Source organism: Onychomys torridus, chromosome 3, assembly GCF_903995425.1.
Source record: "Onychomys torridus chromosome 3, mOncTor1.1, whole genome shotgun sequence".
In the NCBI taxonomy this organism is placed as follows: domain Eukaryota; kingdom Metazoa; phylum Chordata; class Mammalia; order Rodentia; family Cricetidae; genus Onychomys; species Onychomys torridus.
The window spans coordinates 12,296,174-12,319,124 of record NC_050445.1 but is presented as its reverse complement, the minus strand read 5'-3'; the positions used below and the strand labels follow the sequence as shown (position 1 = coordinate 12,319,124).

The 22,951-nt window shown below is 43.2% G+C and overlaps 1 protein-coding gene across 1 annotated transcript in view; it reads left to right on the top strand.

Annotated features, from left to right (window-relative positions):
• Nucleotides 1–7,286: 7,286 nt before the first annotated feature.
• Scrn1 (secernin 1) overlaps nucleotides 7,287–22,951 on the top strand; it is a 64,763-nt gene continuing 49,098 nt past the window's right edge. Inside the window, exon 1 of the mRNA XM_036181001.1 lies at nucleotides 7,287–7,560. The gene's annotated coding sequence lies outside the window, so the exon portion shown is untranslated. The remainder of the gene's footprint in view (nucleotides 7,561–22,951) is intronic.

Here is a 22,951-nt window from a genome sequence, read left to right as displayed (position 1 = left end):
TGTTGTCCACTGTCTGACAATGGCAAGTTCACATACTTTGCCTGGTTTTCTAGTTACTTAGCATGGCTAGCTGGTCTCCTGGAGTTTCCCATCATGGGCAGGTGTGAAAGTATAGACACTAGTCTTGATGCCTCTAAGGAACTCAACATCCCCAAACAGACTCAACTAGAGCTATTATTTTAAGAATATCCTCAACATACTAATTCAACAAGAAGTATTTATCTCACATCTGTACTGGAGACAACAGCCTCCTCAACTAATAGAGTCAAGTAGCCATGGATGGAAGCTTTGATGCCATGATCCAAAGTAAAACTTTCTCTTTGCATGTTATTTATGTTGGTATTTTGTCACGGTGATGGAGTTCTGAGTAACAGGAGAAATGGAAAGGAACTGCCTTGTGTGAGTTTGCAGGTCTAGCACCCGAGTGTGCCTGATCTCATCTGAATAGCAGTAACGTCCTTTCTGACTCATCTACAGCCTGCGTGTACTTGCTCTTTGAGTCACAGGAGCCACGGGAAGGGACTGAACACATTTGTTTGCACTGTTCCTCTTTAGTGTTGTAAGGAGGTCCTGGCAAAAGCAGATCAAAGAGAACTAGAGAGCACACACATCAGAAAGGAAGACCTACAATGAATTTGAGCTCACCATGACTTCACGAAGAGAGAATGCGAACCAGTGACCTAACGTGTATGTAAGTGGTAAGTGACACTGCACAAGGTTGCAGTTTGCTTTCTGTTGCTGTGATAAAGATCGTGTGCTGGTTTTTATCAATGTAACACAAACCTAGACTCATCTCAATTGAGAAGATGCCGTCAAAGACAGGCTTGTAAGCAAGTCTGTGAGGGCATTTGATTGATTAATGACTGATGTAGGAGGGTCCAGTCTACTGTGGGTGGTGCCACCCCAGATTAGGTGGTCCTTGGTGGTATAAGAAAGAAGGCTGACCAAACCATGAGGAGCAAGCCAGGAAACAGTGCTCCTCTATGGCCTCTGTTCAGTTCCTGCCATAACATCCCTCAGTGATGGAGTGTGACCTGGGAGTTGTAAGATGAAATGAACCCTTTTTCCCGCAAGTTGCTTTTGGTCATGGTATTTTATTAGAGCCATAGAAGCCCTATGGAAGACAGACCATAGGGAAGAAAGCCCATCATGCAGGGAAGTCAGAGCAGGAACCTGGGGACAAGCTCTAAAGAAGACACCATAGAAGAATGGTCTTTTTTTTGGTTTTTGCCTCACAGGAATTCATTATGTTTGGATACAAGTCAGAAAATACACCAATAATTGATCAAGAAAATACCCCCACAGACTTGCCAACAGGCCAACAGATCGAGGCGATTCTTCAGCTGAGGCTCCCTCTTTGCAGATGATTTCAGCTAAGTTGATAAAAGCCAACCAGTGCAGTCAATGAGTATCATCCTTCCCGATAGTTTGAATTGAGTACTTCTTATTTTTGTTTTGATTGTTTGGGTTTTTTGTTTTTTTGTTTGTTTGTTTGTTTTTTCGACAGAGTGCTGTGAATGATTGATTGATTTAAAAAAAAAGTGCTGATTGGCCAGTAGCCAGGCAGGACTAGGAGAGAGGAGAATTCTGGGAAGTGGAAGGCTGAGGCAGAGAGACGCTGCCAGCCACGGTGATGAAAAACATGATATAAAATACAGGTAAGCCACAAGCCACATGGCAAGGTATAGATTTATAGAAATGGGTTAATTTAAGATATAAGAAATAGATCACAAGAAGCCTGCCACGGCCATGCAGTTTATAAGTAATATAAGTCTCTGTGTGTTTGCTTGGGTCTGAGTGGCTGCAGGACTTGTGGGTGAGAGAGATTTGTCCTGACTGTGGGCCAGGCAGGACCAGGAAAGGAAAATTTCAGCTACAACAGGGACTCTTTTTTTTTTTTTTTTTTTTGTAGAGCTATCCTGGATCTTGCTACGTAGACCAAGCTGGCCTCAAACTAACAGAGATTCACCTGCCTCTGCATTTCGAGTACTGGGATTAAAGGTGTGCCTGACTGATTTATAATCTTTTGACTTGACAGTGACACATGGACTAGAAAGCACACTTCAAAGCTGAAGTTTCTTTTCCCAAGCTATGCTCTTCAGTATCAGCTTCCAAAGTGACATTCTGCCAGGCCTTGATGATGTAGGCCAGGTGTAGTCAAATGTATTTCCTACTTATGATTTTTTGGCATAACATCATTTTAAGTGAAAGAGCAGCTGTGTACAAGAGTCAGTGGTTGGACAGGGGAGATGGCTCAGTTGACAGAGTGTGTATCTTGATAATGTGAGAGCCTGTACCCAGATCTTCAGGACTCACATAGAAAGCCACATGTGGTGGCGTGTACCTGGAATCTCAGTGATAGAGAGATAGGAGGTGGATCCAGGCAGATCCCTGAAAGCTCAAAGGCCAACCTAGTCTACATGGCCAAGTTCTAGGCCAAGGAGAGACCCTGTCTCCAGAAAAAAAAGGGGGGGCAGACAGCACCTGGGGACTGACACCCACAGTTGTTCTCTGACCTCCACATATACACTAAGCATGTGTCTACCCACACCCAAACAACACACACGTGTAAGACATCGATTGCTTTTAAACAGTAGTGACAAACAGGAGTAAAGCAGAAAACTAGTAGTTATAATGGCATCTACAAACATGGGATATTTACTAAACAAAGTCTGCTTAAGACTTGCTGCCAGACACTATAAAAAAATCTGGGAAAATTTCAAGACAACTTACATGAATGGAGAACTATGTTCATATATTAGGAAACTCAGATTGAGATGGAAATTGTCTCCAAAATCAGCTGGATATTAAAGGTAATACCAGTCAAAATTTTAACAATAGAAACTGATGAAAAGATTCTAAAATTTATTGGGAAGTACAAAGTACCTAGAACAACCAAAACAGTTTTGAAAGAAACCAAAGTTGGAAGACTTAAGCTCCCTGACTTTAGGACTCACTAAAAAGCTACAGCAACCACAAGAATGCACTGTTGACATAAGATAAATACATGAAACAATATAGTCAAAATAGATTTGCATTTATACAGCCAATTGATTTTTTTCCACAACAGCAGAGTAACTCAGTGGGAATAATCAAATGGTACTGAGCAACTGGATACTCATATCTAAAAAGTAACTGGCCTTTTCTTCCCTTTCACAGAAGTGAAATGGGAATGCATCAGGGTCCTAAGCAGAAATCTAATGCTATCAATCTCTGCATGCAAAGACAGGGGAAATTCTTGCCATCTTTAAGCATGCAAAGATTATGTGTATGAATATGTAGTGTGTGTGTGTGTGTGTGTGTGTGTGTGTGTGTGTGTGTGTGTGCTACGTGTGCACATTCATCTATGTGAATGTGTCAGTGAGCCACAGTGTGTATGTAGGTCAGAGGACAATCGTGGATGCCAGTTCTCACTTTTCACCTTATAGACAGATATCTTTGCTATTGTTTTGGCTGTGTATGCCAGTCTTGCTGGCCTGTGACCTTTGGGGAGTCTTCTGTCCTTGCTTCTCATTCCCTGTAGAAATTCCGAGATTATGGGGGGCTTATAACACACCTCCAGCTTTTACACTGGTTTAGGGATTCAAATTCAGGCCCACAGTTTATATGAGACCTTCGAGCAGTTTTGCCCACTAAGCCAACTCTCTAGCTCATAGTTGTCTTTAACTGAACATAAAAAACTTTAATCACAAAAGGAAAAGCAGGAATAAATTGCATGTCACCAGTATTGAAATCTTTTCAAAAGTTATCATGAATAAGATGAAAAGGCAAGACAAGAGTTGACAAGTATTTTCCGTACACAAATATGATAGACTTGTATTCAAATGTAATGGATTTATTTATTTGTTTGTTTGTTTGTTTTTTGAGACAGGGTTTCTCTGTGTAGCTTTGAGCCTTTCCTGGGACTCACTTGGTAGCCCAGGCTGGCCTCGAACTCACAGAGATCCGCCTGCCTCTGCCTCCTGAGTGTTGGGATTAAAGACATGCACCACTACTGCCCCGGCCAAATGTAATGGATTTATGTGAGCTAATGAGGATGCAAAACCAAAATGGGAGTTTTGGGTAAGTGGGTTGAAATGTGAGCACCTCCTGAATGAAGATACAAGAAAGGAGGGCCATTATGTTGATCGTCAGAGAAAACCCAAACAAGGCAGCATGGGCAGCTACCACACATTGGCCAGAAAAGATAAATTTTGAGAAATCTGCCTCTAGTAGAATACAGTTAGAACAAAAACTGGCAAAGTCCACTTAGGAATGCAGTTGACAGTTACTTAGGAATATAAAGCCATGTGACTCGCTCATTTCAATTTTAGGTATTTACCCAAGGGAAATGAAAACCTATATTCACAAAAACACTTGTAAATGAAGATGGGTAGTACATTTACTCATAATTCACCCAACTGAAAACACAAATATATGCTAACCACTGAGTGCTTCCTACAGATGTTTGATGGTCAGTCTCCAGCCATCAGTGTCTTCTGCCTTGGTCATAGTGAGTTATCCCCCAAGAGGTGCTGGCCTTTCCAGGGCAGCCCACTGCTATTAAAGGAGAAAGGTGGGGGTGTGAAGACCTGGCCTTTGTGGTTATATGCATGACATTCTAATGGGCAATGCATTGCAGACCAGTGGCTTCCTCTGCGTTTGGTTTTACTCCCTTCCTTCACAACTCCTATACTTCCAAACACCATCTCAACTCCTCCAGCCTGTCATGGAGAGTCCATATACAGACAGAATCCTATCAGACACTGACACTTTCCACTAGTATCAGGACATTTTCTTCTCTTCTTCCAGTCCAGGACAACTGATTGCTCGTGGGCCAAACTAACTGAAAAGCTATTTAAGGTTTTGGGTCTCTCTCTTTCTCTCTCTCTCTCTCTCTCTCTCTCTCTCTCTCTCTCTCTCTGTGTGTGTGTGTGTGTGTGTGTGTGTGTGTACATGCCATGGCACATACATAAGGTCTGACAACAACTTGCAGTAGTCCGTTCTCTTCTTCTATTATGTGGGTCCTAGAGATTGAGCTCAGATCGTTAGGCTTCGAAGCAAGTGCCTTACTATTTAAGGCAGTTCACTGGCCTCTGTGTATGTTCTTAACAGTAATCCAAGTAGGGAAGAGAGGTTATATCAGGAACAGTTATGAGGTTGTTGGGATTGTACATTATGCAGTTTCCCAAATAATTTCCATCTTAACTGCTTATCTATAACACCAGAAGTACATCCATAGGGTTTTCTCTAAAGAGTTTTTATGAATGTCCCTCATGACAATGCATGAAGGTTAGACTCATTATCGTACCCCTACATTCCCTTTTTGGTCCTGGAGAAGAAAAAGCTTTGCCTACTTTATGGACTAAAGTGGCATACAGTACACTGTTACTTACCAGCTCTCAGGCCTCTGAGCATGCTGGATAGACTATAATTGACTATGTAACAATTGTATGCTATTTAGGAGGTTTTTTTCCTTGTAGGCTAGTTCACAAAAGCCTTGTAATTTGTGCACAGCTAGACTTCACATGATTAGTAGAGGCCAATGATTAAAGCCCTAACTGATATTTCTGGATTTTTTGTATCTGTTGGACTGTTCTGTTCCCTTATTTCTATTTATGTGACTTAAATGGCAACAGAATCTGTCTCTCCTGTACAAAGCCAAGGGGGAAAAAATGTCTTATTGATGCTTCATAAGTGCTACTAACACCACGGAACAGTGTCTCTGTGCAGCTCTGGAAATAAGGGAGACACTTCAAACAGCAGCAGCTAATACCATGACAGTGTCCCTGTGCAGACTCTGGAGATAAGGGCACACTTCAAACAGCAGCTGTCAAGGTTTGATCCACAAGGAGAAGCAGAAAGCTGGACAGAATGCAAGTTCCTTGGCCTCAGCTCTGTAGACTAACTTCAGTAGTTATGGCGAGATTCTGATGTTGATTAACCACATGCATTTGGCCACAGTTCCTTGTTTGGAGTAAATAAACAATAAGGCACCTTTGTGTTCCAAGTCTGTGAACCAACGGTCTGTTCTACACTGTCCACTTTCATTCCCTCATCTTTCTCCCATCGTCTGTTCACTGACCCGACAAACTCTAAGAACACACACAGTTAGGAGACATGGTAAAAAGTCTCCTTTCCTAGCAGCCAGTCACCCCTCTCTCCTCCACCGTGAAATCTCCAGTTACAATTTCTTATGAATCCTTCCAAAGGTAATCTATGCATTTTCAAAGGGAAGTACATGTGTATATATTATTTTCTACACACACACACACACACACACACACACACACACACACACACACTGTTCTGCACCTAACTTTTGCCTGCTTTAGCCTTTTATTTGGTATAGGTTGGAAGTCTTGTATCAGTACATAGACACTGATCTCATCTTTAAAATATGCTGGATAGCATTCCCTGGTATTTATAGGCTGAATTTTATTCAATCTTTTAATTTAATTTTATTTTTTTGAGACAAGGTGTTACTATGTAGCCTGGGGTAGCCTCCAACTGGCGCTGCTACCTCAGCCTATCTAAAGATAGGATTACAGGTGTGTGTCACCACACTGACATTTACTTCTAGCCATTGCTAGTACAGATCATATGGCCACAGAGGAACTCCTGCTCATTTCACACTGTACCCTTCCCTCTGTAGGATAAATTCCTAAGGTGGAATCAGGTGAAAGTATACACATGTTCTTATTTTGAGAGATACTACCAAATCCCCCCCTAGAGGCTATAAAATTTCGATTTATGTTCCTCTGATTATTGGAAAATGCTTGTAGGCCAGCGGATCTACTGCCTTTATTTCCCCGTGGACTTTCTGCTCCCAGTTTGATATGGCCTTTTCTTATCAATCTATTCAAGGTCAATCGAGTCACAGCCCCAGATGCACTGTGAGTAAGGTGGGCATCATCCTCTCCCCCACAAAAAGTTTATTAACCCTGGTGTGGAATCTTGGCTTTGTTACTTGCTATATACCCTTGGTCCACACAGTCTGGCTTAGGAACACGATCCGTTAAGATCAGGGAACAACTTGGACACATGAGTCAAGCAGATACAGAACACAGATCTCTACAGGGAATTCTCCCCTAGGCACCAAGGTTCTGACAATCGACCAAACACCAGGGACAGTAAAAATGTTGCCAGGAGGAAGCTGGGCCTGGCTCCTTAAAGCTCTGCTCTTCCCTCTGAGAGAGCTGCGACCAAGAAATAAAAATCTAGAAAGGAGGTAGCCACTTTCTGATTGAGTCCCGCCCTCTCTGCTGCTCTTGGGGCTCCTGGTCCTCTCCCCTCCCTGGAGGGGCAGGCTCTGAGGCCGTGACAGTCAACACAGTCTAGTCCTGGGGCCCTGAGCGCAGGGAGGCGGGAGGGTGGGCCTGCGGTCACGTGACCCACCCAGCTGTTAGCAGGGGGCTGGAGAGCTCAGAGTCTGGAGATCGGGAAGCGCCGGCGGTGGCCTGCTCTACTGCCGCTGCAGCCCCTGATGCAGACGCAGTAACCCTGCCGCCGCAGCGCCCCTAACTCGGCAGTCTCAGCATCAGCACCAAAGGACCCGGCCCGAGCCCGCTGCTTTAGCAGGTGAGCCTCAGGCTACGCGGGGAGCGCAGGGCGCGGGCTGCTGCTCTTCCCCTGGGCAATCACCACATTTCCCATTGCCGTTCTAATGTCCCGTGCCTCCCCTCCCGATTGCAGGCCAGGAGGGAGGAGAGCAGTTGAGAGGTGGCCTGGGTCGGGCGTGACTTAAGACCAGGGACTGCGAGGACGAAGCTACTGCAGCCTGGTCAGAACCTGCTCCTGCTCTCCACCAGGCATCCTTCCCACACCTCCCTCTCAGTCTTACAACCCCGGGGGCTGATTTTCCTGTGCGCTAAGTTGCAGCCGGGTGAAGTGTCTCTGTGCTTCCCCGGCTGGCTCCGGGGGGTTTAGGGCTGGCGGGCGTGGCTAGCCCAGAAAGCCTGGCTCCTTCCCGGTGTAATGCACCTGCGGCGCCTGATGGGGCTGCTGCCTGGGCCGCCCCCGCAGAGTCCCGGGATCTGCGGTTGTTCCCAAAGGCCAATGCACTGGGACCTGACACTGCTCTCTCCCCTCTCCCCGCGCCCCCGGCATCACCCCTGCATTGCAGTTGGGGTGGGGTCACAGCAGATGTCTAGACCCTTGCTAACAGTCCACCCCAGTTTACCTTTATCTCCTCGTTTTGTTTTTTCTGTCCCGACATAATTATTTAGCAACAACTGTGAGGTCTATAGGGCAAGAGGGATGTTTGAATTTTAGAGAATCAGTTAGAACTTAGGAATAAAAATGTCGATCACACCCATTTGTATTTAAGGCAACTTACTATTTTCTGTCTCCCAAGCTGACCTAGTAGGGTTCCGTTAAATAATATGGTTTTTCTGTGTAATTGTAGCTTGTTAAGTGCCTCTTTCTGGTGTGTGTGTGTGTGTGTGTGTGTGTGTGTGTGTGTGTGTGTGTGTGTGTGTGTGTACTGTGCTTCACGCCTGCCTGAAAGATAATCACTTGCCGTGGAAACCTATGCTAATTCAAAATGGCAGCATGAAAAATCAGGCCAGGCGGAACCCTAGCAGACCACAGCCAACAGCAACTGGGGCCCCTGACTTGAGCTGCCGAGAGAATCAGGGGGAGGAAAGGCTCTCCTGGGTATAGGCCGGGAGTGTTCTTAGAGCTGGTTAAATTTGAGCAAGTGGGAAGTTTGGGGAGCTGCAGCTGTTTTCCCTAACTTGTCAAGAGCTGGTACAAACCTAACCGAAACTCTCTTTTGATCTGATTTTCTTTAGGCTCATTTAAAGTCCACTGTGCAGCTTGTAACTGCACAGCTGACATACTTTGTACCTACAAGTGGCTCTTATAAAGGACGGGTGTACAGTGTAAATACCACCGGAGAACAGTGCACATAACAAATACAGTGCGTTTCACTAGGAGGACTGACTTAGCATGACAGCACCCAGGCACTAGGATTGCAAATTCTTGAAAGGTGACTCATTTCAGGATTTTTTTTTTTTTTCCCATAAAGCAGCTTATCTTTCCCTTTTCACTGCAGGGCTGCCAGCCATCTTGTCTTTTAGGAAAGAGGAAGTGTGCGAGGAAGCAGGTGCTTTGGGGATCATGAACAGAGAGGAGGATGATTCCTGAGGGTTAGGGGTGGCAGAGCTGGAGGGAACCCATTGAGCTTGCTGGGGGGCCGCAGGACAGGCACAGAGCAGGATAAATGGATAACTGAGCTGGTGCCCATGGCTGCAGCTGACTGCCAGGACTCAAAGCCAGGTCTTGCAGCTTTCCTGTTCACAGTTCCACAAGCCTCATTTCAAAGTCTGAAGGGGCGAGTGGATTGGTCCTGAACATCTGAGCAAAGGGAAGCAAACTAACAAATTTAAAAACTCAGGTGTTTAAGGGATTATGCCTTCTCCTCCCCCACAGTCCCAATGTAGTAACCAGGCCGGTTTAACTTCATGAAGATGTCCACCTTATGCTCAGCCCACTTTTTTTAGCGACGACATTGCATCTCTATGTAGGAACTACAATTTTAGTTGTAACCAAATCTCTGAGGTGGGAAATAGATCCTTTGAAAAACTGGTAGCTTGTCTTGTGTTGTTGGACAGCTATTAGATGAATTTATTTTGCAAAGAAACAGAGTGGCCTAGGCATCTACTTTTATGTAAAAATAAATGACAAACCTGTTTTGAAATAAGCTTAGGGCTGTTCTGAAGCCGGGTTTTTCTGTAACTTGAATTTTCTGAGTTGTGAATCAGTGACCCCGGGTCCACGAGAGCAGAATGGGTCCTCTGTGTTGGGTTAGCATCCTGTAGGGTGGTGAGGGGATGGGAATTCTGCCACTCTGTTTCCCCAGCCAGTCAACACAGAGAAGAGGGTAGCAGGAAATGGGTAAATGGAGCAAGGACTTGCAACAGTCGGGTAGACAGGAGCCAGGTATGGAGAAAGGCACCACAGTGAAGACAGATGCCGCCGTGTTATGTGCCACCTAAAACTGTTGCTTGTATTAGAGCATGAATGTGAAGACATGTTGAAGAAACTGAAAATAACAAGCTTTAAAAATGTGTAGCCTTAACCCAAGTAAGGTTTTAATCCTAGCATTCAGGAAACAGCTGGATCTCTATGAGTTTGAGGTCAGCCTGGTCTATATATTGAGCTCTAGGCCAACCAGGGCTACATGGTGAGATTTGGTCTCAAAACAAACAAACAAACAAACAAACACTAATCTAAAAACAAAAGAAAAAGCACAACTTGGGAATGTAGTTCCCAAGAGCCCTTGCCTGGACAGACTTGTGTGAGGTTTGTCATTGTTGGAGAACAGGAAGCGTAGAAGTGAGCAAATGGGATTTTAAAAAGACTCACGGAACTTCTAGTTCCACGCTACCTAGTATGGTGGACATTGGCTTTATGCCTTTTAAGCATTTAAAACATAGATAGAGATGCCTTGTGAGTGTAAAATTTGCACCAGATCTCAAAAATTTACGTGAAAAAGAATGTAAAATTTGTCATTAGTAATTTTTATATTGATAGGCTATTGATGTAATATGTTATAAATATTGGATTAAGTAAAGTATGTTATTACAAATGTTCACCAGTTTCTCTTTACCTTTTAAAATGTGGTTACCATACAGTATTAACCTTGTGTGCCCATGGCTCGTGTCTGTCTTGTATTATACTGTTGGGCAGTGTTGGTCTGGGTCATTGTCAGGAAGTGGAGATAAACAAGAGGCTCCTGATACTGCTTGTGACCCTAGATATAAGAGACAGGAGGAGAGAGATCAGCTGGGTAGAAACTAAACAGGGTGAGTGATTGATGACAATGGATGAGAGAGACATTTGTGGTGGTCATGAACAACTCAGTTAGGAGATTCATTTCTCTCTCTCTCTCTCTCTCTCTCTCTCTCTCTCTCTCTCTCTCTCTTTTGTTTTGTTTGTTTTCTGGTGCTGGGAATCCAACCCAGAACCTTGTGCACATTGGCCAGGGCTCTGTTTTACTTTCATTTCTGTTGTGATAAAAACACCCCAGCGAAAAGCAACTTAAGGGAGAAACGGTGTGGGGAGGTCAAGACAGCACAGCCTTGAAACAGCTGCTCACATCTCATCCATGCTCCAAAGCAGAGGGAAATGGATGCTCATGTGCTTGCTTGATTGTGCTCAGCCTGATTTTGTTACTCTTATACAGTTCTGGGACCCTTATCTAGAGAATGGTGCCACCCACACTGGGCTGGGTCTTCTCACATCAATTAATTTAATTAAGGCACTCTCCCATAGATCTGCCCATAGGCCAACCTGATTCCTCATGGAGACTCTTTTCCAGGTGGTTTATGTTAAGTTGACAAGTACAGCTACAACCACACATCCTGAGCTATACCCCAGCCCTATGAGACCCTTTGAAATAGAATAAGCAGACACTGTGCAGTGTCCTTTAACTTGGAGGCCCTGGAGTGGGTGCTGGCAGGGATGGACTGTTAATGCTCCTGTCTCGTCCTCAGTCTAACCTGTCAATCCCGATCTGGCCATGTTCACATGTCCACATGAGGGGAACTGCAGCCCAGTGCAGAAAGGGGCCTCAACTGCAAGTTGGAGTCCCTGGGTCCCAGTGCTGGCCCTATTCTAATCAGGTGTATGTCCTTGAACACGTCACTCATTTCTTGTTTTGTCTCCTTTGGAAAAAGGAAATGAGGATCTGCTCCCTTCACATGGCCTGCTCTTGCTCTCGCTGACTGCAGGGACCTTGACTGTGTCATTGTTCTTGCTGCATTCAAGGATGTCTGGGTAGAAGTCTGTGGTCTGTCACCCAGACTGAACACAAGGCCTAAGCATTTGAACTGAGGACTCTTTCTTGCAATCTGCCATCTTGCCATTTCTCTGTACCTGGTGCCTTCTTGACTCCTTTCTGCTCGTGTGTCCCACGTTGTACAAGTGGAGGGTGATGCCACGGTAAACAGGCTCACAGACATGAGGCTGCAAGCCGAGCACCGAACACGGGGCCTACTTTTTCCTTTAGTGCAGCAGACTGGATAGTAGTGGGAGTCAATGAAACTATAGTCGGAAGAATAGAGTAATTTACACTGTTGTGTAGATTGGTGGATATGCCCAAGGTGTGATTTTTAGCTATTAAGTAAATTAGATTTTACCAAATTATTCAATTACTTTCCCCACTCCCTGGTCAAGACTGAATATTACCAAATTTTAAACAGTTGGTAACCTTTTATATTAAGATGATTACTATATTTAGTTTATAGTTCTTCAGTTATGGGTACAATTGAATATTTTTTAGAACACTTTAGAAGACTCTTTGTATTTGTTGATCTGGTATCTAGACTTTGCATATTTTCTTTTTAGAAGTGGGTTTTTCTTATTGATTGATAAGAATTATTTACACATTAGAAAAGTTAACTTTTTTGGTGGATGTTACAAATGTGTTTCCCTGTATTATATTGTAAAGGTTTTGTCATATGAATTTTAAGTTATATTATAAATAAGTCTATAATATTTCCTGTTTTCTATTGACCAATTTATTTATTTTTGCTTCCTTCCTGTGATGGTTAGTTTTAATAGTCAATTTGACAAAAACAAAACAAAACACAAAACAAAACAAAACAAAAAACTAAAGCCATCTGGGAAGAGAGTCTCCATGAAGGATCGTCTAGATTAGGTTTGCCTATAGGCAATTCTCTGGAAGATTGTCTTGATATCTTAATTGGTGTGGGAAGACCAGCCCATTGTGGGGGGCACCATTCCCTGGGTTTGGGTTAAGAGTGGAAAACAAGCTGAGTACTAGGCATACATTCAGTCTACCTGAGACTACCCAATTCAGGTGCCTGCCTTCTCTTCCCGGCCGTGATGGACTACTATCTAGAACTGGAGGTAGAGTATCAACCTTTTCTCCTTGAAGTTGCTTTTGTCAAGAGCACTTTTACACAGCAACTGGGATGAAACTGAAGCACTTAGCAGGCTTTTCCTTCTTTAATGAGATTTTAATATGTATCCAGACATTGTGATGTTACGAGTTTTTAAAACAGCTTAAAAACTTGAGAGTCCGTGTTTTTCAGAGCCTCTAAAGCATCCTTCCCCTGAGTTTCAAACAGACTTCATCACCATGCACGGCTGCATTTCGGGACCCTCCAGTCTGTTCTGTTTGTGTCATTGTCAAACCATCTTAAAACCAAAACTTTGTCAGGTAGTTTAACATCATGCAGGGCTAAGCCTACTTCATTGGTTTTCACTTCTGAGACTTCTACATCAGTCTCCCCTTTCTTTCATAGATTCTGGGGCATGCCCCAAGAACTGAAACAAGGCTCTAAGCATGCATTCCACCACTGAGCCCTGAGCCCTCAAGATCATTTTGGACACACTTTGTCTTAAAGCCCTATTTAAATGTTGATTGCTGCCATGTTGACTCCACAGATTCATTTAGGGAGGATTAACAGCTCTAACTAACACTGGATATTTACAGCAAAGAAATGGAATGTCCCTGCCCTTTAGATCTCCTCTGTCCACATAAAATCTTACAATTTAGTTCATCTCTGAGGTTGATCAGCCACAGCCTAGCCCTCATGCCTCTCTCAGAGTGCTAGGCATAGCCTTCTTCCATCCTGTACATCTCTTCCTCTCTTGCTCCCACACCTGTCCTCCATCTTAGCCTTATAAGAGCTTTCTTCTAGGCGGGCGGCTCTTAGACGTGGTTATAAGGTTCCTGTTGGTGGCATCACCAAGGCTGCATGCTCCCATTCCCTTTGTAGCAAGTGAGATTCTTGAGGTCCAAGAGGGTAAGAACTTAAGTGGTGTGTTAGTCATCTCTGCCTGTCTCCGCTCGCCAGCATCACTCCCCTACATCATTCAGGCTGAGTCTTTCAGTCAGGATGACAAGATGATAGCCGAGCCCCACCTGAACCTGGGAAAAGGATTTGAGGTAATTCTTCTGTTCTAACTGACTGTATATGCTTCACCTATGTCTCACTGTTTGTTCCTCTGCTCCCTTGTGTGAGCAAGATGTCGGGAAAGCTCCCCAGGGATTTGATCATTGTTGAAATCAGGTTACTACCCTCTCTGGTCACACAGGCACACCCTTCTTCTAAAGACAAAGACCTTGAGAACACCCTGGCTTCCTGTCCCCTGAGCTGAACATACACCTGTGAGTGGTTATATGCTCGAAATACTTGTTGGCAATTCATCTGGCTGAAAATTCCTAATTAAAATGTAGCAATCAGGAGCCAAGTATGTTCTTGAGGCCCTCGTGTGTTTTTTGATTATATTCAGTAGTTGACCTAGTGACCTGAAATAGTTAATGGAATATCTTAAAATGTCTTTCTTACTCACCAAAGTAATCCGATTTAAAAAAAAATTTTTTTTTTGAAGGGCCAATAAAGGAATATGACCTCACTATTTAAAAAACAGGTTAAGGCTGCATAACCAGAGAAAGTGAAATTTAAAGTTTCTGTTTCTCTATTACACCTTTATGCTCAACTGTGAGTTACAGAATAATCCTTTCAGGTCACTTTCTGTCTGTCTATGTATCTATCTGTCATCACATATGCTTGTATTTCTGTACATATTTATATGTATGTATACACATGTATATTTGTGTGCATATAATACTAATATATGCACATTTAATATCTAGATTATTTTTTGATAATAAAATTGGAAGAAAATGTTAATGGTAAAACCCAATAAATAGTCCCAGCACTAATGGATATTTATAAGAAGTTTTAAATTTCATTTTGTAGATTGTAAAATCATCTCATTTCACACCATTTGTATTATTTATATAGTAATATACATTATTTTATGTCTTCTGTAGAAAGTGGATATTTTAGCCATTTGCTTTACAGCGAAAGTAAATTCTAAGCTTCCATTTTAAGAACAATGGGGAGGATTGCTTTTAAAGCCCCAGTTTACAGAGTTACAGGTATGCTTCAAATCACACTAATGGCCAAAGATTAGAATAGACAGCACATTGTTTAGATGGAGAGGAAGACAGATGGTGGGATGGGAAGGTCGTGATTCAAAGCAATCTGCCAAATCAGTGGACACAGTGACAGCAGTGTTGGGAATGAGATCAGAAGGGATGAAAGGGCCCGGAGGTGACTTTCATGGTTGCTCTCGGGGTTTCCCACGGGGCGAGCTCTAGGCAATGACCAAGGGCCTCTGCGCTCTCTAACACACTTTTCCTCCTTTACCTCTAGGACTCTGTTCTTAGGGTAGTCTTTTTCTTTTCTTTCCTTTCTTTTTTTTTTATTTTTGAGACAGGGTTTCTCTGTGTAGCCCTGGCTGTCTTGGAACTTGCTCCGTAGACCAGGCTGGCCTTGAACTAAGAAATCCACTTGGGATTAAAGGTGTGCACCATCATGCCTGTCCGGTAGTCTTTTTCTTAATGGACTTTTCTTCCAAATGGATCTGCATATAGCTATGCATGGTTGACATCATGGTCCGTGTTACATATGAAGAACTTAATATATGCAAGAACAGAATCCAGAACGAGGGTCTGTCTGACTCTCTGAAGCAGCCTTACTGTAGCTATAAAGTAATTATCCTGACACTGTATTTCTAACCCATGTCATTAGCATCTTGTATTCTTTCCCTCTCTGCTCTCCCTCCTCGTCCTGTTTGAAAAATGGGGAATTACTTTCCAACCTGCCATGTATAAGAGAATATCTTCCTTAGAATGAACTTGATTTGACCATATTTATCTAATCTCCCTGGCCTGGGTCCCACTTAAATTGTGTGTCCACTCTTTCCTGAATTAAATAATTTTAAAAAGCTTGTATTCAGTTTATTTCTCCTCTTCACTTCAGAATCCTTTTAAAATAATTATTTTTATTTTGTGTATGAATGATTGCCTGCATGTATGTATGTGCACAAAGTACATGCAATCCCATCAGAGACCAGAAAAGGGCACCAGGTCTCCTGGAGCTGGAGTTACCGACAATGTGAGTGGGTGTGGGTGCTGGGAACCGAACCCGAGTCCTCTCTGGAAGAGCAGCCAGTGCTCTTTACTGCTCACCAATTGCCATCAGAGTCTCTCCCTTGTCACAGGCCATAGATACCAGCTGCAGTAAACTGAGTGACCAATTATTTTGTTGCAACTGTCCCACTGAAAACTTTTGTGGTTACAGGCTTTTCAATGTCATGTAGAAACATTGGAAATGCTTGGAGAAAATACACGTAGAGTACTGTCTGTCGCCCTGTGAACTGTGTACCTCTTCCCACTTCCCTTACATTTCCTTAGGACTGTTTTCAGCATCTTAGATAACAATGATTTAAATGAGGTCATATTCGTATTTGTGTGAACTCTCGTCATTTCAGTAGCTACCCCCCCTATGTATTTCCTAATTTACACACACACACACACACACACACACACACACACACACACACAAGGTGGGGTGTAGGAAAGGTAGCCACACCTGAGTCTCTACTCTTCCCATAGTGCATGATAATTCCAAGCCAAATGAATGTCCCTTCCCTGTCCTTCCTGTCCCAACATGTCTTCTTCAAGAAGGTATCTGAGTAAGTACATATTGCAGGCAAGCATCCCTTCCAGTGGATCAGCCCAGTGTTCCCTCTAACCTTGTAAGAATTCTAAACATGTCCTTTGCTTTTATATTTTTATATTTTGGACTTTGGAGACAGGGTCTCACTATGTATCTGCCAACCTGTGATCTTCCTGTCTCTCAGCCTCCCAAGTGCTGGGTTATACGCATGTACCACCAGCCAGCTTTACTTTTCTTTTTTTTTTTCTTTAAAAGGTTTATTTATTTATTATGTATATAGTGTTCTGCCTGCATGCCGGAAGAGGTCACCAGATCTCATTATAGATGGTTGTGAGCCACCATGTGGTTGCTGGGAATTGAACTCAGGAGCTCTAGAAGAGCAGTCAGTGCTCTTAACCTCTGAGCATCTCTTCAGCCCCGAGCCTTATTTTTCTTGAAAGGTTGCCTATTCTAGGGACAATTCAAGAATCCACAAGTAGAAAGGGGCAGTAGAATAGACCTCATGTTCCTGCCCATCACCTAGCTCAGCTTATATTTCAGCCATTTTTGTTTTCTCTGAGCACTACTTCTGCATCCTAAATTATGTCCTCTATAGCAGTTTATATAATATGTGTGTTTCTATAAAACATGTGCTTCTTAGATGAGGATTTTTTAAAAATCTTCTCTCTTCTTTCTCAGAGTCTTGTTATATTGTCCAGCATGATCTCAAATTCCTGGGCTCCAATGATTCACTCAGATCAGCCTTCTTAGTTAGTGAGGCTAGATGGTGTTGGCCATTACACCTATTTAAGACATGGGCTTTTAAAAATCATTTGTTTTTAGCTGGGCGGTGGTGGTGCATGCCTTTAATCCCAGCACCTGGGAGGCAGAGGCAGGCAGATCTCTGTGAGTTTGAGGCCAGCCTGGGCTACCAAGTGAGTTCCAGGAAAGGCGCAAAGCTACACAGAGAAACCCTGTCTCGAAAAACAAAAAACAAAAAAACAAAACAACAACAACAAAAAAAATCATTTGTTTTTAAATGGAGGTCATCACAGTATCATGACACTATACAGGACATTAACAATCATTCCTTGATATCATCAAATATCTATTTGTTGTTCACGTTAGCCCAATTGCCTTAAAAGATTTTGTATGACTTATTTAAATTAGGATCCAAGTAAGTGCTGCTCAGTGTAATTACTGGGTATGTATCTTAAGGAATTTTGTCCCTCCATCTGTGGGCGTTTTGTTTGTGTATTTTTTTTTCATTTTTAATATCTTTCTTTGTTTATTGTTACTATTGAAGAAGCCAACTTTGTTCCACAGTGTTCCAGAATACTGGTTTTGCTGACAGTATCCCCTGATGTACTTTTATTTCATGTCAGTGGATAGTCAGTATGCTTAAGCTGCACTTTGGAACAGGAATGTAGCTGATGATCTAGATGCCAATCACTACTGAGAAGGGTGCTGTAGGATTGGTGATAATTAGGATTATTATCACCACTAAATAATGGGAGACAAGAAGTAAGCACTGATTGAGTGCTCACTGTATGTAGCCACAGTGCTAGGTGTGTTCCATTACCGCTCATAAACCTGTGTGCTATGCCATGTAGGGGGATTGTCTTCGTTTCAAACAACACTGTTTTAGAATTAATCAATGGAGTCAGGATAGGAAACAGGATCTGTGTATCTCTACAGCATGTCTGTCTCATGCCCTAGTGCACATGGGGCTTCAGGGCTAGACAGACCTTAGAAAAGAGTATAGTTGCACAAACCAGATCCCGTTGATGTTTGACTGGCCCTGGGTTGGGGATGGAGGGATGCAGGGACAGTTGGGAGAACCTTAGCCTGTCTCTCCCACCCAGTTCCAGTCTTGGAGTCATGCAGGATGTGAATAGATCTTGCCAGACCTTTGAGTTGTCAGAAGAGGCCAAACATCTGAATGTCTGTCTTAAAATGTTAGTTGCAAATTCAGGACTCAAAGGGTAACACTTCAGCTCAAACCAGCCAGTTTGCAGGCCCATGTTGCACTGCTGGGAAGCGTGTGGGCCACAGACCCGGCAGTTAACTGTCAGAGGCAAATGTTTGAGCGCTAGCATATACCCTCTAGCTCTTGCTACAAGTTTAGAAGAGTTCATGACCCCTCATGATCTCCTAGAGAAGGGACAGACTGAGATTTGAGGTGACACAGGCTCATAACCTGCTGTTGCTCTGTGTAGTTAGTGTCTGGTATGTTCCCCCAGTCCTCTGTGTTCCCAGCCTGTGGCACTACTGAGAGATGGTGGAATTCTTTCTTTGTTTTGTTTTGTTTTTCAAGACAGGATTTCTCTGTAGCTTTGGAGCCTGTGCTGGACTAGGTCTGTAGACCAGGCTGGCCTCGAACTCACAGAGATCCACCTGCCTCTACCCTGGAGTGCTGGGATTAAAGGCGTGTGCCACCACTGACCGCTGAGATGGTAGAATTTTTAAGGGTGGGCCTAGTTATTGAGAACCACTGGTAGCAAAAGTCTGTGGAGTATACAGCAGTGACAACTAGAGTTCAGAAGGTTAACCTACCAGAACTAAGGGTTCTGTTAGAGGAAACCATCACGCAAGGTGTTGTGGAATTATTGCCTTTTGAATGAACTGACTGTCTCATGTTGTAAACTTCTTGTGCAATAACAGTCATGATTCTCTCCATTTACTGTGCATCTCCATGTTATGTGTACATGTAATCTCATGATTGCATCTCAATCTTATAGGCAGACATTTCTGGATAATCTAGAAGATGGTTTTCTTATTTAACTGTACAATTTCTATGAATAGAAACAGACTAAAATATGCTTCATACTAATCTATTGTTCCATGTGGACTGTAGACACTTAGAGGTCTTACTCTACATTCTTAGCCACTGACAAGGTAAATATTGGCCAAAGTGTCTTTGTAGAACTTTCACAGCGTGGAATTGCAGGTGCCTGGCCTTGTTCGAAACTCCCCAGAAGTAATAGTGCAGGTGTCTGGCCTTGGTATATCCTAGTCCTTGAAGAGATCAATAGCACCTATATTGCCCTTTCTCCACCAGCACCTCCCTACTCTGATTAAAAAAAAACAATTAACACTTTGTGCTTATTTCTACACCAGTTTTTAATGCAAGACTTTAGGCTCAGTAGACTAATTATGTATAGGTCCTGAGGTTCAGGTGACTAACAGAAAAAGGCTGTTAACTGATTAACCATGTCCGAATATTATTAATCACATAAAATAGTACACATATTCTTTACCATTTCCTTAAATCTCTCATTGGTTTAATTTCTTTCCTTGTAACCTTTGTAGCTATCCCTTTAAGATATAGCCAGAACTTTTTACAACCTACAGCTGCTGTCCATCACCAATTAAGCTGACCCAGTCTTTGCCAAGTGTGAATCTTATCAGAATACTTGTCTCTGAAGGTTTACTTTGTAGTTTTTACTAACAAGTTGTTAATGAATGGATCTATATACATATATGGTTGGGGGAATAAAGAGGAGAAGATGGAAAGAACTAGGTAGACATGAGAGAACAGCAGGAGGGACCGAGAGGAGCTAAGTATGAGAGCAGAAAAGAAACTGAGTGGATAGAATTGACTTAGAAGAATAAAGTGAAAGGACTAAAGAACTCAGTGTGCTTAGATTCATTTGATATCCCTCAGATTAGAATCCTCAGCTGGTTGTTAGACTTCCATGGACCCTGGGAGCAAACAATATAGGCTGGACCTATTATTGTTTAAGTTACCCAATGGGGAGTAATGGGTCACTGGGCGGGGTGGGGGTGGGGGGTCTTTCATGCAGTAGCAGGCTCAGCCTCTTCCTCTCTCTTTTTCATTTCCAATCAGGAAGTGAGCAACACTGCCTGCCATAAGCCTAATCATGGGCTCAGAAGCAGTGGGATCTGTAGGCCATGAACTAGAACCTCCCAAATGGTGAGCCAGAATAGCTCCTCTATTGTTCTGAGTTGATTATAGGGGTTGTTGTTTTGTTTTTCAGTGTAGGAGAGCTGGCTACACACTTAGTTAACACCTTCTGAGGTCTCTTTTTGGTAGTCCCTCCATCAAAGCCATGGCTACTAGGGTCACGTACCCCCTGGCTGTGGAGCTTTATGCTAGAGCCTCCTGAACTCCAAAGGACCATGTAAGATCTGTCTTCTCGTAGGCAGAGCTTGCTGAGTCTGAGGTAACTCACACCCCCGTTTTTTAGGTAACTCCTTTCCCAGACATGTCAGTAGTCCTTATTTCAATAGCAAAACTATAACAGAAGACTCTATTTATAAATGAGTATCATTTGCCTCATTTTCAATTCAGCAGCAATGTCAATAATTTTAAAGATGAATTTATCCACCAAAAAGATCATTTGTTTGCCTCTCTGGCACAAATTTCACAGACTTTGAATTCCAAGTTCCTCGGAGGGTGGGGAGTCGGGAAGACCCACTGGCCATTGGCTTTCATTCCAGTGTAAGGAAAGGCAGTTTGCACAGTTATTTGCATGACAGCTAACAAGCTATAGCTCATATAGACAGTCATTTTCTTCCTCTCCAGTAACTCAAGGCTTTCTTCTTATTGGTCGAGGTGACTGATGAGGATCACTCTAGCTTGGTGGAGATAAAGGGCCAGGGCAGTTTGGCAGCCATACAAAGAACCCCCTGGCCAGACTCGGAGCATTCATGTTTTCAATAATCCCTCCCTGAGCTTGAGGACAAAGCTCTTTTCTCCCAGGCAGCTTCCTCCCTCCTTGTCTAGACATTCTGCAGTGGTTTCCTAGTTACAGGAGCACAAACCCAGTCCCACAAGCCTGCAGGCCAGCCTTCTGCCACCGGGCACAGGCTGAGTTCTGGTAGAGGCACCAATACTGAATGAGCTCTAGTCTTGTCCCCAAGAGGAAGTCATGAATTCTGAGGAGGTCCCATGGGGGGCTAAGGACTGCGCCTAGGGATTCTTTGCTTAGCAATGGCAACAGATCTGCAGCTGTCCTGGGGATGGAAGAGCAAGCACATGCAGATATTAACTTTAGAATGTGAATTGTGGTAAAATATACATACAATGGTCCTTGATGTCATCTCTAATTGACAGCGTTAAGTACATCCACCCTGTTGTGTAACTGCTCTCCAGGACTTTGTCCATCTTGTAGATGCAAGTACTTTTGTAGATGCAAATGCTTTTGTAGATGCAAGTGCTTTCCTTCCCTTTTTCAATCAAACCCTGCGATCCCCATTCTCCTTTCTTTCTTTCTTTCTTTCTTTCTTTCTTTCTTTCTTTCTTTCTTTCTTTCTTTCTTTCTTTCTAAGGTTATTTATTTTTATTTTATGTGCGTTGGTGTTTTGCCTGCATGTACATCTGTGTGAAGGTGTCAGGTCCCCTAGACCTGGAGCTACAGATGGTTGTGAGTCACCACGTGGGTGCTGAGAATTGAACCCGGGACCTCTGGAAGAGCAGTCACTGTTCTTAACTGCTGAACCATCTCTCCAGCCCCCAGTCTCCCCACTCTGCTCCCCCCCACACACCCCCACCCCGTGGTTCTGTTTTCTATTTCTAGGTGTCTGGCTGTTCTGGTTCCTTGATGGGACTGAAATCATATAGTACAGGTTGGGCACACCACATCTGATATTGTGGTTTGAATATGAAATACCTCAACTCCGCTCATATGTTTGGACACTTGGTCCCCAGCTAGAGGATGGGCTTAGCTGGAGGAAGTGGGTGACTGGAAGCAGGTGTCACTTCTTGGTTATTCTGTTTCCTGACTGAGAACCCAGTGTGACCAGCCACCTTGTGTGCCTGTCAGCTTACCTTTCCCTCCATGATGGACTGGATCACCATGGAACCATGAGTCAAAATAAACCCTTCGCTGCTAAGGCGCTTCTTGTCAGGTCTGTAGTCACATCTTGAGAAAAGCAGCTAGTGTACCCAAGAGTGCAACTTTTCATGTCTGGCACGACTCCAGAACAGGCAATTTCATGTCCACCCTCACATGGTAGCTCCATCAAGACAGTCAGACAATGTATATAAGGTGTATGGAAACATCACACATTTTGTATTTAAAGTTTGCATCCTTCTAAAGTATTTCATCATATGTTCATGTCCAGTGATCTGAAAATAATCTGAGGTCTTAAACATTGGGCAAAGAGATACTCATGTATATTTTTCTGATTTGCATATTCATTAGCATATGGTTGGCTGCTGAATTTTAAATTAAATTTTGTTTTGTTTTTGTTTGTTTGAGACAGGATTTCTCTGGGTAGCCCTGGCTGTCCTAGATCTTGCTCTATAGACCAGGCTGACCTTGAACTCAGAGATCCTTCCTGTCTCTGCCTCCCGAGTACTGGGATTAAAGGCTTGTGCCACCACTGCCCAGCATTAAATTAATTTAAAAATATAGTTCCTTAGTTTCACTAAACATATTTCAAGTACTCATTAGCCACAACTGGCTAGCTACTACTAATAGCTAAGAAAGAGACTTCCAACTGCTCAGAAAGAGCTA